A 16,073-nucleotide genomic window follows, 5' to 3' on the forward strand; every position below is an offset into this window, starting at 1 on the left:
TAAAATTCAGAGAATTAGTTACAAATGTTTGCAAACACATGTTTAGCTGCTGGCCACGTCACGGCTTCTCTGATACAGCAGTCCTAACCTACATAATAGCAGTGCCCACATAGGGCCATGTAATTTGTCACAGTAGGCCTCATGATAAAGGCTATTACTAAAACACTTCCAGACAGAGAGCTAACTTACCCAGGAGCCACCCCCAGGATCTCCCATTGGCACTACAAGGAACAGCATGCCTTCCAAATGCTGCTCCCATTCAATGCCTCTTGCACACAAGCAGACAAACAATTTGGCAGTTGCTCAATCATACCTGGAGATAATTATATATCAGGTGCTGGAAGGGGGAGGGGTCACAGACAAACAACAGACAGAGAGGAGGGGGGTGCAAATCCCCACCCCTAAATTCCCTTCCGCACACTGAAAATTACCTGTAACCATCCCTGAACCTATCTGGTAATAAAATTCAGAGAATTAGTTACAAATGTTTGCAAACACATGTTTAGCTGCTGGCCACGTCACGGCTTCTCTGATACAGCAGTCCTAACCTACATAATAGCAGTGCCCACATAGGGCCATGTAATTTGTCACAGTAGGCCTCATGATAAAGGCTATTACTAAAACACTTCCAGACAGAGAGCTAACTTACCCAGGAGCCACCCCCAGGATCTCCCATTGGCACTACAAGGAACAGCATGCCTTCCAAATGCTGCTCCCATTCAATGCCTCTTGCACACAAGCAGACAAACAATTTGGCAGTTGCTCAATCATACCTGGAGATAATTATATATCAGGTGCTGGAAGGGGGAGGGGTCACAGACAAACAACAGACAGAGAGGAGGGGGGTGCAAATCCCCACCCCTAAATTCCCTTCCGCACACTGAAAATTACCTGTAACCATCCCTGAACCTATCTGGTAATAAAATTCAGAGAATTAGTTACAAATATTTGCAAACACATGTTTAGCTGCTGGCCACGTCACGGCTTCTCTGATACAGCAGTCCTAACCTACATAATAGCAGTGCCCACATAGGGCCATGTAATTTGTCACAGTAGGCCTCATGATAAAGGCTATTACTAAAACACTTCCAGACAGAGAGCTAACTTACCCAGGAGCCACCCCCAGGATCTCCCATTGGCACTACAAGGAACAGCATGCCTTCCAAATGCTGCTCCCATTCAATGCCTCTTGCACACAAGCAGACAAACAATTTGGCAGTTGCTCAATCATACCTGGAGATAATTATATATCAGGTGCTGGAAGGGGGAGGGGTCACAGACAAACAACAGACAGAGAGGAGGGGGGTGCAAATCCCCACCCCTAAATTCCCTTCCGCACACTGAAAATTACCTGTAACCATCCCTGAACCTATCTGGTAATAAAATTCAGAGAATTAGTTACAAATGTTTGCAAACACATGTTTAGCTGCTGGCCACGTCACGGCTTCTCTGATACAGCAGTCCTAACCTACATAATAGCAGTGCCCACATAGGGCCATGTAATTTGTCACAGTAGGCCTCATGATAAAGGCTATTACTAAAACACTTCCAGACAGAGAGCTAACTTACCCAGGAGCCACCCCCAGGATCTCCCATTGGCACTACAAGGAACAGCATGCCTTCCAAATGCTGCTCCCATTCAATGCCTCTTGCACACAAGCAGACAAACAATTTGGCAGTTGCTCAATCATACCTGGAGATAATTATATATCAGGTGCTGGAAGGGGGAGGGGTCACAGACAAACAACAGACAGAGAGGAGGGGGGTGCAAATCCCCACCCCTAAATTCCCTTCCGCACACTGAAAATTACCTGTAACCATCCCTGAACCTATCTGGTAATAAAATTCAGAGAATTAGTTACAAATGTTTGCAAACACATGTTTAGCTGCTGGCCACGTCACGGCTTCTCTGATACAGCAGTCCTAACCTACATAATAGCAGTGCCCACATAGGGCCATGTAATTTGTCACAGTAGGCCTCATGATAAAGGCTATTACTAAAACACTTCCAGACAGAGAGCTAACTTACCCAGGAGCCACCCCCAGGATCTCCCATTGGCACTACAAGGAACAGCATGCCTTCCAAATGCTGCTCCCATTCAATGCCTCTTGCACACAAGCAGACAAACAATTTGGCAGTTGCTCAATCATACCTGGAGATAATTATATATCAGGTGCTGGAAGGGGGAGGGGTCACAGACAAACAACAGACAGAGAGGAGGGGGGTGCAAATCCCCACCCCTAAATTCCCTTCCGCACACTGAAAATTACCTGTAACCATCCCTGAACCTATCTGGTAATAAAATTCAGAGAATTAGTTACAAATGTTTGCAAACACATGTTTAGCTGCTGGCCACGTCACGGCTTCTCTGATACAGCAGTCCTAACCTACATAATAGCAGTGCCCACATAGGGCCATGTAATTTGTCACAGTAGGCCTCATGATAAAGGCTATTACTAAAACACTTCCAGACAGAGAGCTAACTTACCCAGGAGCCACCCCCAGGATCTCCCATTGGCACTACAAGGAACAGCATGCCTTCCAAATGCTGCTCCCATTCAATGCCTCTTGCACACAAGCAGACAAACAATTTGGCAGTTGCTCAATCATACCTGGAGATAATTATATATCAGGTGCTGGAAGGGGGAGGGGTCACAGACAAACAACAGACAGAGAGGAGGGGGGTGCAAATCCCCACCCCTAAATTCCCTTCCGCACACTGAAAATTACCTGTAACCATCCCTGAACCTATCTGGTAATAAAATTCAGAGAATTAGTTACAAATGTTTGCAAACACATGTTTAGCTGCTGGCCACGTCACGGCTTCTCTGATACAGCAGTCCTAACCTACATAATAGCAGTGCCCACATAGGGCCATGTAATTTGTCACAGTAGGCCTCATGATAAAGGCTATTACTAAAACACTTCCAGACAGAGAGCTAACTTACCCAGTAGCCACCCCCAGGATCTCCCATTGGCACTACAAGGAACAGCATGCCTTCCAAATGCTGCTCCCATTCAATGCCTCTTGCACACAAGCAGACAAACAATTTGGCAGTTGCTCAATCATACCTGGAGATAATTATATATCAGGTGCTGGAAGGGGGAGGGGTCACAGACAAACAACAGACAGAGAGGAGGGGGGTGCAAATCCCCACCCCTAAATTCCCTTCCGCACACTGAAAATTACCTGTAACCATCCCTGAACCTATCTGGTAATAAAATTCAGTGCCAATGGGAGATCCTGGGGGTGGCTCCTGGGTAAGTTAGCTCTCTGTCTGGAAGTGTTTTAGTAATAGCCTTTATCATGAGGCCTACTGTGACAAATTACATGGCCCTATGTGGGCACTGCTATTATGTAGGTTAGGACTGCTGTATCAGAGAAGCCGTGACGTGGCCAGCAGCTAAACATGTGTTTGCAAACATTTGTAACTAATTCTCTGAATTTTATTACCAGATAGGTTCAGGGATGGTTACAGGTAATTTTCAGTGTGCGGAAGGGAATTTAGGGGTGGGGATTTGCACCCCCCTCCTCTCTGTCTGTTGTTTGTCTGTGACCCCTCCCCCTTCCAGCACCTGATATATAATTATCTCCAGGTATGATTGAGCAACTGCCAAATTGTTTGTCTGCTTGTGTGCAAGAGGCATTGAATGGGAGCAGCATTTGGAAGGCATGCTGTTCCTTGTAGTGCCAATGGGAGATCCTGGGGGTGGCTCCTGGGTAAGTTAGCTCTCTGTCTGGAAGTGTTTTAGTAATAGCCTTTATCATGAGGCCTACTGTGACAAATTACATGGCCCTATGTGGGCACTGCTATTATGTAGGTTAGGACTGCTGTATCAGAGAAGCCGTGACGTGGCCAGCAGCTAAACATGTGTTTGCAAACATTTGTAACTAATTCTCTGAATTTTATTACCAGATAGGTTCAGGGATGGTTACAGGTAATTTTCAGTGTGCGGAAGGGAATTTAGGGGTGGGGATTTGCACCCCCCTCCTCTCTGTCTGTTGTTTGTCTGTGACCCCTCCCCCTTCCAGCACCTGATATATAATTATCTCCAGGTATGATTGAGCAACTGCCAAATTGTTTGTCTGCTTGTGTGCAAGAGGCATTGAAAGGGAGCAGTATTTGGAAGGCATGCTGTTCCTTGTAGTGCCAATGGGAGATCCTGGGGGTGGCTCCTGGGTAAGTTAGCTCTCTGTCTGGAAGTGTTTTAGTAATAGCCTTTATCATGAGGCCTACTGTGACAAATTACATGGCCCTATGTGGGCACTGCTATTATGTAGGTTAGGACTGCTGTATCAGAGAAGCCGTGACGTGGCCAGCAGCTAAACATGTGTTTGCAAACATTTGTAACTAATTCTCTGAATTTTATTACCAGATAGGTTCAGGGATGGTTACAGGTAATTTTCAGTGTGCGGAAGGGAATTTAGGGGTGGGGATTTGCACCCCCCTCCTCTCTGTCTGTTGTTTGTCTGTGACCCCTCCCCCTTCCAGCACCTGATATATAATTATCTCCAGGTATGATTGAGCAACTGCCAAATTGTTTGTCTGCTTGTGTGCAAGAGGCATTGAATGGGAGCAGCATTTGGAAGGCATGCTGTTCCTTGTAGTGCCAATGGGAGATCCTGGGGGTGGCTCCTGGGTAAGTTAGCTCTCTGTCTGGAAGTGTTTTAGTAATAGCCTTTATCATGAGGCCTACTGTGACAAGTTACATGGCCCTATGTGGGCACTGCTATTATGTAGGTTAGGACTGCTGTATCAGAGAAGCCGTGACGTGGCCAGCAGCTAAACATGTGTTTGCAAACATTTGTAACTAATTCTCTGAATTTTATTACCAGATAGGTTCAGGGATGGTTACAGGTAATTTTCAGTGTGCGGAAGGGAATTTAGGGGTGGGGATTTGCACCCCCCTCCTCTCTGTCTGTTGTTTGTCTGTGACCCCTCCCCCTTCCAGCACCTGATATATAATTATCTCCAGGTATGATTGAGCAACTGCCAAATTGTTTGTCTGCTTGTGTGCAAGAGGCATTGAATGGGAGCAGCATTTGGAAGGCATGCTGTTCCTTGTAGTGCCAATGGGAGATCCTGGGGGTGGCTCCTGGGTAAGTTAGCTCTCTGTCTGGAAGTGTTTTAGTAATAGCCTTTATCATGAGGCCTACTGTGACAAATTACATGGCCCTATGTGGGCACTGCTATTATGTAGGTTAGGACTGCTGTATCAGAGAAGCCGTGACGTGGCCAGCAGCTAAACATGTGTTTGCAAACATTTGTAACTAATTCTCTGAATTTTATTACCAGATAGGTTCAGGGATGGTTACAGGTAATTTTCAGTGTGCGGAAGGGAATTTAGGGGTGGGGATTTGCACCCCCCTCCTCTCTGTCTGTTGATTGTCTGTGACCCCTCCCCCTTCCAGCACCTGATATATAATTATCTCCAGGTATGATTGAGCAACTGCCAAATTGTTTGTCTGCTTGTGTGCAAGAGGCATTGAATGGGAGCAGCATTTGGAAGGCATGCTGCTCCTTGTAGTGCCAATGGGAGATCCTGGGGGTGGCTCCTGGGTAAGTTAGCTCTCTGTCTGGAAGTGTTTTAGTAATAGCCTTTATCATGAGGCCTACTGTGACAAATTACATGGCCCTATGTGGGCACTGCTATTATGTAGGTTAGGACTGCTGTATCAGAGAAGCCGTGACGTGGCCAGCAGCTAAACATGTGTTTGCAAACATTTGTAACTAATTCTCTGAATTTTATTACCAGATAGGTTCAGGGATGGTTACAGGTAATTTTCAGTGTGCGGAAGGGAATTTAGGGGTGGGGATTTGCACCCCCCTCCTCTCTGTCTGTTGTTTGTCTGTGACCCCTCCCCCTTCCAGCACCTGATATATAATTATCTCCAGGTATGATTGAGCAACTGCCAAATTGTTTGTCTGCTTGTGTGCAAGAGGCATTGAATGGGAGCAGCATTTGGAAGGCATGCTGTTCCTTGTAGTGCCAATGGGAGATCCTGGGGGTGGCTCCTGGGTAAGTTAGCTCTCTGTCTGGAAGTGTTTTAGTAATAGCCTTTATCATGAGGCCTACTGTGACAAATTACATGGCCCTATGTGGGCACTGCTATTATGTAGGTTAGGACTGCTGTATCAGAGAAGCCGTGACGTGGCCAGCAGCTAAACATGTGTTTGCAAACATTTGTAACTAATTCTCTGAATGTTATTACCAGATAGGTTCAGGGATGGTTACAGGTAATTTTCAGTGTGCGGAAGGGAATTTAGGGGTGGGGATTTGCACCCCCCTCCTCTCTGTCTGTTGTTTGTCTGTGACCCCTCCCCCTTCCAGCACCTGATATATAATTATCTCCAGGTATGATTGAGCAACTGCCAAATTGTTTGTCTGCTTGTGTGCAAGAGGCATTGAATGGGAGCAGCATTTGGAAGGCATGCTGTTCCTTGTAGTGCCAATGGGAGATCCTGGGGGTGGCTCCTGGGTAAGTTAGCTCTCTGTCTGGAAGTGTTTTAGTAATAGCCTTTATCATGAGGCCTACTGTGACAAATTACATGGCCCTATGTGGGCACTGCTATTATGTAGGTTAGGACTGCTGTATCAGAGAAGCCGTGACGTGGCCAGCAGCTAAACATGTGTTTGCAAACATTTGTAACTAATTCTCTGAATGTTATTACCAGATAGGTTCAGGGATGGTTACAGGTAATTTTCAGTGTGCGGAAGGGAATTTAGGGGTGGGGATTTGCACCCCCCTCCTCTCTGTCTGTTGTTTGTCTGTGACCCCTCCCCCTTCCAGCACCTGATATATAATTATCTCCAGGTATGATTGAGCAACTGCCAAATTGTTTGTCTGCTTGTGTGCAAGAGGCATTGAATGGGAGCAGCATTTGGAAGGCATGCTGTTCCTTGTAGTGCCAATGGGAGATCCTGGGGGTGGCTCCTGGGTAAGTTAGCTCTCTGTCTGGAAGTGTTTTAGTAATAGCCTTTATCATGAGGCCTACTGTGACAAATTACATGGCCCTATGTGGGCACTGCTATTATGTAGGTTAGGACTGCTGTATCAGAGAAGCCGTGACGTGGCCAGCAGCTAAACATGTGTTTGCAAACATTTGTAACTAATTCTCTGAATTTTATTACCAGATAGGTTCAGGGATGGTTACAGGTAATTTTCAGTGTGCGGAAGGGAATTTAGGGGTGGGGATTTGCACCCCCCTCCTCTCTGTCTGTTGTTTGTCTGTGACCCCTCCCCCTTCCAGCACCTGATATATAATTATCTCCAGGTATGATTGAGCAACTGCCAAATTGTTTGTCTGCTTGTGTGCAAGAGGCATTGAATGGGAGCAGCATTTGGAAGGCATGCTGTTCCTTGTAGTGCCAATGGGAGATCCTGGGGGTGGCTCCTGGGTAAGTTAGCTCTCTGTCTGGAAGTGTTTTAGTAATAGCCTTTATCATGAGGCCTACTGTGACAAATTACATGGCCCTATGTGGGCACTGCTATTATGTAGGTTAGGACTGCTGTATCAGAGAAGCCGTGACGTGGCCAGCAGCTAAACATGTGTTTGCAAACATTTGTAACTAATTCTCTGAATTTTATTACCAGATAGGTTCAGGGATGGTTACAGGTAATTTTCAGTGTGCGGAAGGGAATTTAGGGGTGGGGATTTGCACCCCCCTCCTCTCTGTCTGTTGTTTGTCTGTGACCCCTCCCCCTTCCAGCACCTGATATATAATTATCTCCAGGTATGATTGAGCAACTGCCAAATTGTTTGTCTGCTTGTGTGCAAGAGGCATTGAATGGGAGCAGCATTTGGAAGGCATGCTGTTCCTTGTAGTGCCAATGGGAGATCCTGGGGGTGGCTCCTGGGTAAGTTAGCTCTCTGTCTGGAAGTGTTTTAGTAATAGCCTTTATCATGAGGCCTACTGTGACAAATTACATGGCCCTATGTGGGCACTGCTATTATGTAGGTTAGGACTGCTGTATCAGAGAAGCCGTGACGTGGCCAGCAGCTAAACATGTGTTTGCAAACATTTGTAACTAATTCTCTGAATTTTATTACCAGATAGGTTCAGGGATGGTTACAGGTAATTTTCAGTGTGCGGAAGGGAATTTAGGGGTGGGGATTTGCACCCCCCTCCTCTCTGTCTGTTGTTTGTCTGTGACCCCTCCCCCTTCCAGCACCTGATATATAATTATCTCCAGGTATGATTGAGCAACTGCCAAATTGTTTGTCTGCTTGTGTGCAAGAGGCATTGAATGGGAGCAGCATTTGGAAGGCATGCTGTTCCTTGTAGTGCCAATGGGAGATCCTGGGGGTGGCTCCTGGGTAAGTTAGCTCTCTGTCTGGAAGTGTTTTAGTAATAGCCTTTATCATGAGGCCTACTGTGACAAATTACATGGCCCTATGTGGGCACTGCTATTATGTAGGTTAGGACTGCTGTATCAGAGAAGCCGTGACGTGGCCAGCAGCTAAACATGTGTTTGCAAACATTTGTAACTAATTCTCTGAATTTTATTACCAGATAGGTTCAGGGATGGTTACAGGTAATTTTCAGTGTGCGGAAGGGAATTTAGGGGTGGGGATTTGCACCCCCCTCCTCTCTGTCTGTTGTTTGTCTGTGACCCCTCCCCCTTCCAGCACCTGATATATAATTATCTCCAGGTATGATTGAGCAACTGCCAAATTGTTTGTCTGCTTGTGTGCAAGAGGCATTGAATGGGAGCAGCATTTGGAAGGCATGCTGTTCCTTGTAGTGCCAATGGGAGATCCTGGGGGTGGCTCCTGGGTAAGTTAGCTCTCTGTCTGGAAGTGTTTTAGTAATAGCCTTTATCATGAGGCCTACTGTGACAAATTACATGGCCCTATGTGGGCACTGCTATTATGTAGGTTAGGACTGCTGTATCAGAGAAGCCGTGACGTGGCCAGCAGCTAAACATGTGTTTGCAAACATTTGTAACTAATTCTCTGAATTTTATTACCAGATAGGTTCAGGGATGGTTACAGGTAATTTTCAGTGTGCGGAAGGGAATTTAGGGGTGGGGATTTGCACCCCCCTCCTCTCTGTCTGTTGTTTGTCTGTGACCCCTCCCCCTTCCAGCACCTGATATATAATTATCTCCAGGTATGATTGAGCAACTGCCAAATTGTTTGTCTGCTTGTGTGCAAGAGGCATTGAATGGGAGCAGCATTTGGAAGGCATGCTGTTCCTTGTAGTGCCAATGGGAGATCCTGGGGGTGGCTCCTGGGTAAATTAGCTCTCTGTCTGGAAGTGTTTTAGTAATAGCCTTTATCATGAGGCCTACTGTGACAAATTACATGGCCCTATGTGGGCACTGCTATTATGTAGGTTAGGACTGCTGTATCAGAGAAGCCGTGACGTGGCCAGCAGCTAAACATGTGTTTGCAAACATTTGTAACTAATTCTCTGAATGTTATTACCAGATAGGTTCAGGGATGGTTACAGGTAATTTTCAGTGTGCGGAAGGGAATTTAGGGGTGGGGATTTGCACCCCCCTCCTCTCTGTCTGTTGTTTGTCTGTGACCCCTCCCCCTTCCAGCACCTGATATATAATTATCTCCAGGTATGATTGAGCAACTGCCAAATTGTTTGTCTGCTTGTGTGCAAGAGGCATTGAATGGGAGCAGCATTTGGAAGGCATGCTGTTCCTTGTAGTGCCAATGGGAGATCCTGGGGGTGGCTCCTGGGTAAGTTAGCTCTCTGTCTGGAAGTGTTTTAGTAATAGCCTTTATCATGAGGCCTACTGTGACAAATTACATGGCCCTATGTGGGCACTGCTATTATGTAGGTTAGGACTGCTGTATCAGAGAAGCCGTGACGTGGCCAGCAGCTAAACATGTGTTTGCAAACATTTGTAACTAATTCTCTGAATTTTATTACCAGATAGGTTCAGGGATGGTTACAGGTAATTTTCAGTGTGCGGAAGGGAATTTAGGGGTGGGGATTTGCACCCCCCTCCTCTCTGTCTGTTGTTTGTCTGTGACCCCTCCCCCTTCCAGCACCTGATATATAATTATCTCCAGGTATGATTGAGCAACTGCCAAATTGTTTGTCTGCTTGTGTGCAAGAGGCATTGAAAGGGAGCAGCATTTGGAAGGCATGCTGTTCCTTGTAGTGCCAATGGGAGATCCTGGGGGTGGCTCCTGGGTAAGTTAGCTCTCTGTCTGGAAGTGTTTTAGTAATAGCCTTTATCATGAGGCCTACTGTGACAAATTACATGGCCCTATGTGGGCACTGCTATTATGTAGGTTAGGACTGCTGTATCAGAGAAGCCGTGACGTGGCCAGCAGCTAAACATGTGTTTGCAAACATTTGTAACTAATTCTCTGAATTTTATTACCAGATAGGTTCAGGGATGGTTACAGGTAATTTTCAGTGTGCGGAAGGGAATTTAGGGGTGGGGATTTGCACCCCCCTCCTCTCTGTCTGTTGTTTGTCTGTGACCCCTCCCCCTTCCAGCACCTGATATATAATTATCTCCAGGTATGATTGAGCAACTGCCAAATTGTTTGTCTGCTTGTGTGCAAGAGGCATTGAATGGGAGCAGCATTTGGAAGGCATGCTGTTCCTTGTAGTGCCAATGGGAGATCCTGGGGGTGGCTCCTGGGTAAGTTAGCTCTCTGTCTGGAAGTGTTTTAGTAATAGCCTTTATCATGAGGCCTACTGTGACAAATTACATGGCCCTATGTGGGCACTGCTATTATGTAGGTTAGGACTGCTGTATCAGAGAAGCCGTGACGTGGCCAGCAGCTAAACATGTGTTTGCAAACATTTGTAACTAATTCTCTGAATTTTATTACCAGATAGGTTCAGGGATGGTTACAGGTAATTTTCAGTGTGCGGAAGGGAATTTAGGGGTGGGGATTTGCACCCCCCTCCTCTCTGTCTGTTGTTTGTCTGTGACCCCTCCCCCTTCCAGCACCTGATATATAATTATCTCCAGGTATGATTGAGCAACTGCCAAATTGTTTGTCTGCTTGTGTGCAAGAGGCATTGAATGGGAGCAGCATTTGGAAGGCATGCTGTTCCTTGTAGTGCCAATGGGAGATCCTGGGGGTGGCTCCTGGGTAAGTTAGCTCTCTGTCTGGAAGTGTTTTAGTAATAGCCTTTATCATGAGGCCTACTGTGACAAATTACATGGCCCTATGTGGGCACTGCTATTATGTAGGTTAGGACTGCTGTATCAGAGAAGCCGTGACGTGGCCAGCAGCTAAACATGTGTTTGCAAACATTTGTAACTAATTCTCTGAATTTTATTACCAGATAGGTTCAGGGATGGTTACAGGTAATTTTCAGTGTGCGGAAGGGAATTTAGGGGTGGGGATTTGCACCCCCCTCCTCTCTGTCTGTTGTTTGTCTGTGACCCCTCCCCCTTCCAGCACCTGATATATAATTATCTCCAGGTATGATTGAGCAACTGCCAAATTGTTTGTCTGCTTGTGTGCAAGAGGCATTGAATGGGAGCAGCATTTGGAAGGCATGCTGTTCCTTGTAGTGCCAATGGGAGATCCTGGGGGTGGCTCCTGGGTAAGTTAGCTCTCTGTCTGGAAGTGTTTTAGTAATAGCCTTTATCATGAGGCCTACTGTGACAAATTACATGGCCCTATGTGGGCACTGCTATTATGTAGGTCAGGACTGCTGTATCAGAGAAGCCGTGACGTGGCCAGCAGCTAAACATGTGTTTGCAAACATTTGTAACTAATTCTCTGAATGTTATTACCAGATAGGTTCAGGGATGGTTACAGGTAATTTTCAGTGTGCGGAAGGGAATTTAGGGGTGGGGATTTGCACCCCCCTCCTCTCTGTCTGTTGTTTGTCTGTGACCCCTCCCCCTTCCAGCACCTGATATATAATTATCTCCAGGTATGATTGAGCAACTGCCAAATTGTTTGTCTGCTTGTGTGCAAGAGGCATTGAATGGGAGCAGCATTTGGAAGGCATGCTGTTCCTTGTAGTGCCAATGGGAGATCCTGGGGGTGGCTCCTGGGTAAGTTAGCTCTCTGTCTGGAAGTGTTTTAGTAATAGCCTTTATCATGAGGCCTACTGTGACAAATTACATGGCCCTATGTGGGCACTGCTATTATGTAGGTTAGGACTGCTGTATCAGAGAAGCCGTGACGTGGCCAGCAGCTAAACATGTGTTTGCAAACATTTGTAACTAATTCTCTGAATTTTATTACCAGATAGGTTCAGGGATGGTTACAGGTAATTTTCAGTGTGCGGAAGGGAATTTAGGGGTGGGGATTTGCACCCCCCTCCTCTCTGTCTGTTGTTTGTCTGTGACCCCTCCCCCTTCCAGCACCTGATATATAATTATCTCCAGGTATGATTGAGCAACTGCCAAATTGTTTGTCTGCTTGTGTGCAAGAGGCATTGAAAGGGAGCAGCATTTGGAAGGCATGCTGTTCCTTGTAGTGCCAATGGGAGATCCTGGGGGTGGCTCCTGGGTAAGTTAGCTCTCTGTCTGGAAGTGTTTTAGTAATAGCCTTTATCATGAGGCCTACTGTGACAAATTACATGGCCCTATGTGGGCACTGCTATTATGTAGGTTAGGACTGCTGTATCAGAGAAGCCGTGACGTGGCCAGCAGCTAAACATGTGTTTGCAAACATTTGTAACTAATTCTCTGAATTTTATTACCAGATAGGTTCAGGGATGGTTACAGGTAATTTTCAGTGTGCGGAAGGGAATTTAGGGGTGGGGATTTGCACCCCCCTCCTCTCTGTCTGTTGTTTGTCTGTGACCCCCTCCCCTTCCAGCACCTGATATATAATTATCTCCAGGTATGATTGAGCAACTGCCAAATTGTTTGTCTGCTTGTGTGCAAGAGGCATTGAATGGGAGCAGCATTTGGAAGGCATGCTGTTCCTTGTAGTGCCAATGGGAGATCCTGGGGGTGGCTCCTGGGTAAGTTAGCTCTCTGTCTGGAAGTGTTTTAGTAATAGCCTTTATCATGAGGCCTACTGTGACAAATTACATGGCCCTATGTGGGCACTGCTATTATGTAGGTTAGGACTGCTGTATCAGAGAAGCCGTGACGTGGCCAGCAGCTAAACATGTGTTTGCAAACATTTGTAACTAATTCTCTGAATTTTATTACCAGATAGGTTCAGGGATGGTTACAGGTAATTTTCAGTGTGCGGAAGGGAATTTAGGGGTGGGGATTTGCACCCCCCTCCTCTCTGTCTGTTGTTTGTCTGTGACCCCTCCCCCTTCCAGCACCTGATATATAATTATCTCCAGGTATGATTGAGCAACTGCCAAATTGTTTGTCTGCTTGTGTGCAAGAGGCATTGAATGGGAGCAGCATTTGGAAGGCATGCTGTTCCTTGTAGTGCCAATGGGAGATCCTGGGGTGGCTCCTGGGTAAGTTAGCTCTCTGTCTGGAAGTGTTTTAGTAATAGCCTTTATCATGAGGCCTACTGTGACAAATTACATGGCCCTATGTGGGCACTGCTATTATGTAGGTTAGGACTGCTGTATCAGAGAAGCCGTGACGTGGCCAGCAGCTAAACATGTGTTTGCAAACATTTGTAACTAATTCTCTGAATGTTATTACCAGATAGGTTCAGGGATGGTTACAGGTAATTTTTCAGTGTGCGGAAGGGAATTTAGGGGTGGGGATTTGCACCCCCCTCCTCTCTGTCTGTTGTTTGTCTGTGACCCCTCCCCCTTCCAGCACCTGATATATAATTATCTCCAGGTATGATTGAGCAACTGCCAAATTGTTTGTCTGCTTGTGTGCAAGAGGCATTGAATGGGAGCAGCATTTGGAAGGCATGCTGTTCCTTGTAGTGCCAATGGGAGATCCTGGGGGTGGCTCCTGGGTAAGTTAGCTCTCTGTCTGGAAGTGTTTTAGTAATAGCCTTTATCATGAGGCCTACTGTGACAAATTACATGGCCCTATGTGGGCACTGCTATTATGTAGGTTAGGACTGCTGTATCAGAGAAGCCGTGACGTGGCCAGCAGCTAAACATGTGTTTGCAAACATTTGTAACTAATTCTCTGAATGTTATTACCAGACAGGTTCAGGGATGGTTACAGGTAATTTTCAGTGTGCGGAAGGGAATTTAGGGGTGGGGATTTGCACCCCCCTCCTCTCTGTCTGTTGTTTGTCTGTGACCCCTCCCCCTTCCAGCACCTGATATATAATTATCTCCAGGTATGATTGAGCAACTGCCAAATTGTTTGTCTGCTTGTGTGCAAGAGGCATTGAATGGGAGCAGCATTTGGAAGGCATGCTGTTCCTTGTAGTGCCAATGGGAGATCCTGGGGGTGGCTCCTGGGTAAGTTAGCTCTCTGTCTGGAAGTGTTTTAGTAATAGCCTTTATCATGAGGCCTACTGTGACAAATTACATGGCCCTATGTGGGCACTGCTATTATGTAGGTTAGGACTGCTGTATCAGAGAAGCCGTGACGTGGCCAGCAGCTAAACATGTGTTTGCAAACATTTGTAACTAATTCTCTGAATTTTATTACCAGATAGGTTCAGGGATGGTTACAGGTAATTTTCAGTGTGCGGAAGGGAATTTAGGGGTGGGGATTTGCACCCCCCTCCTCTCTGTCTGTTGTTTGTCTGTGACCCCTCCCCCTTCCAGCACCTGATATATAATTATCTCCAGGTATGATTGAGCAACTGCCAAATTGTTTGTCTGCTTGTGTGCAAGAGGCATTGAATGGGAGCAGCATTTGGAAGGCATGCTGTTCCTTGTAGTGCCAATGGGAGATCCTGGGGGTGGCTCCTGGGTAAGTTAGCTCTCTGTCTGGAAGTGTTTTAGTAATAGCCTTTATCATGAGGCCTACTGTGACAAATTACATGGCCCTATGTGGGCACTGCTATTATGTAGGTTAGGACTGCTGTATCAGAGAAGCCGTGACGTGGCCAGCAGCTAAACATGTGTTTGCAAACATTTGTAACTAATTCTCTGAATTTTATTACCAGATAGGTTCAGGGATGGTTACGGGTAATTTTCAGTGTGCGGAAGGGAATTTAGGGGTGGGGATTTGCACCCCCCTCCTCTCTGTCTGTTGTTTGTCTGTGACCCCTCCCCCTTCCAGCACCTGATATATAATTATCTCCAGGTATGATTGAGCAACTGCCAAATTGTTTGTCTGCTTGTGTGCAAGAGGCATTGAATGGGAGCAGCATTTGGAAGGCATGCTGTTCCTTGTAGTGCCAATGGGAGATCCTGGGGGTGGCTCCTGGGTAAGTTAGCTCTCTGTCTGGAAGTGTTTTAGTAATAGCCTTTATCATGAGGCCTACTGTGACAAATTACATGGCCCTATGTGGGCACTGCTATTATGTAGGTTAGGACTGCTGTATCAGAGAAGCCGTGACGTGGCCAGCAGCTAAACATGTGTTTGCAAACATTTGTAACTAATTCTCTGAATTTTATTACCAGATAGGTTCAGGGATGGTTACAGGTAATTTTCAGTGTGCGGAAGGGAATTTAGGGGTGGGGATTTGCACCCCCCTCCTCTCTGTCTGTTGTTTGTCTGTGACCCCTCCCCCTTCCAGCACCTGATATATAATTATCTCCAGGTATGATTGAGCAACTGCCAAATTGTTTGTCTGCTTGTGTGCAAGAGGCATTGAATGGGAGCAGCATTTGGAAGGCATGCTGTTCCTTGTAGTGCCAATGGGAGATCCTGGGGGTGGCTCCTGGGTAAGTTAGCTCTCTGTCTGGAAGTGTTTTAGTAATAGCCTTTATCATGAGGCCTACTGTGACAAATTACATGGCCCTATGTGGGCACTGCTATTATGTAGGTTAGGACTGCTGTATCAGAGAAGCCGTGACGTGGCCAGCAGCTAAACATGTGTTTGCAAACATTTGTAACTAATTCTCTGAATTTTATTACCAGATAGGTTCAGGGATGGTTACAGGTAATTTTCAGTGTGCGGAAGGGAATTTAGGGGTGGGGATTTGCACCCCCCTCCTCTCTGTCTGTTGTTTGTCTGTGACCCCTCCCCCTTCCAGCACCTGATATATAATTATCTCCAGGTATGATTGAGCAACTGCCAAATTGTTTGTCTGCTTGTGTGCAAGAGGCATTGAA

Source organism: Pseudophryne corroboree, chromosome 4, assembly GCF_028390025.1.
Source record: "Pseudophryne corroboree isolate aPseCor3 chromosome 4, aPseCor3.hap2, whole genome shotgun sequence".
Lineage (NCBI taxonomy): Eukaryota > Metazoa > Chordata > Amphibia > Anura > Myobatrachidae > Pseudophryne > Pseudophryne corroboree.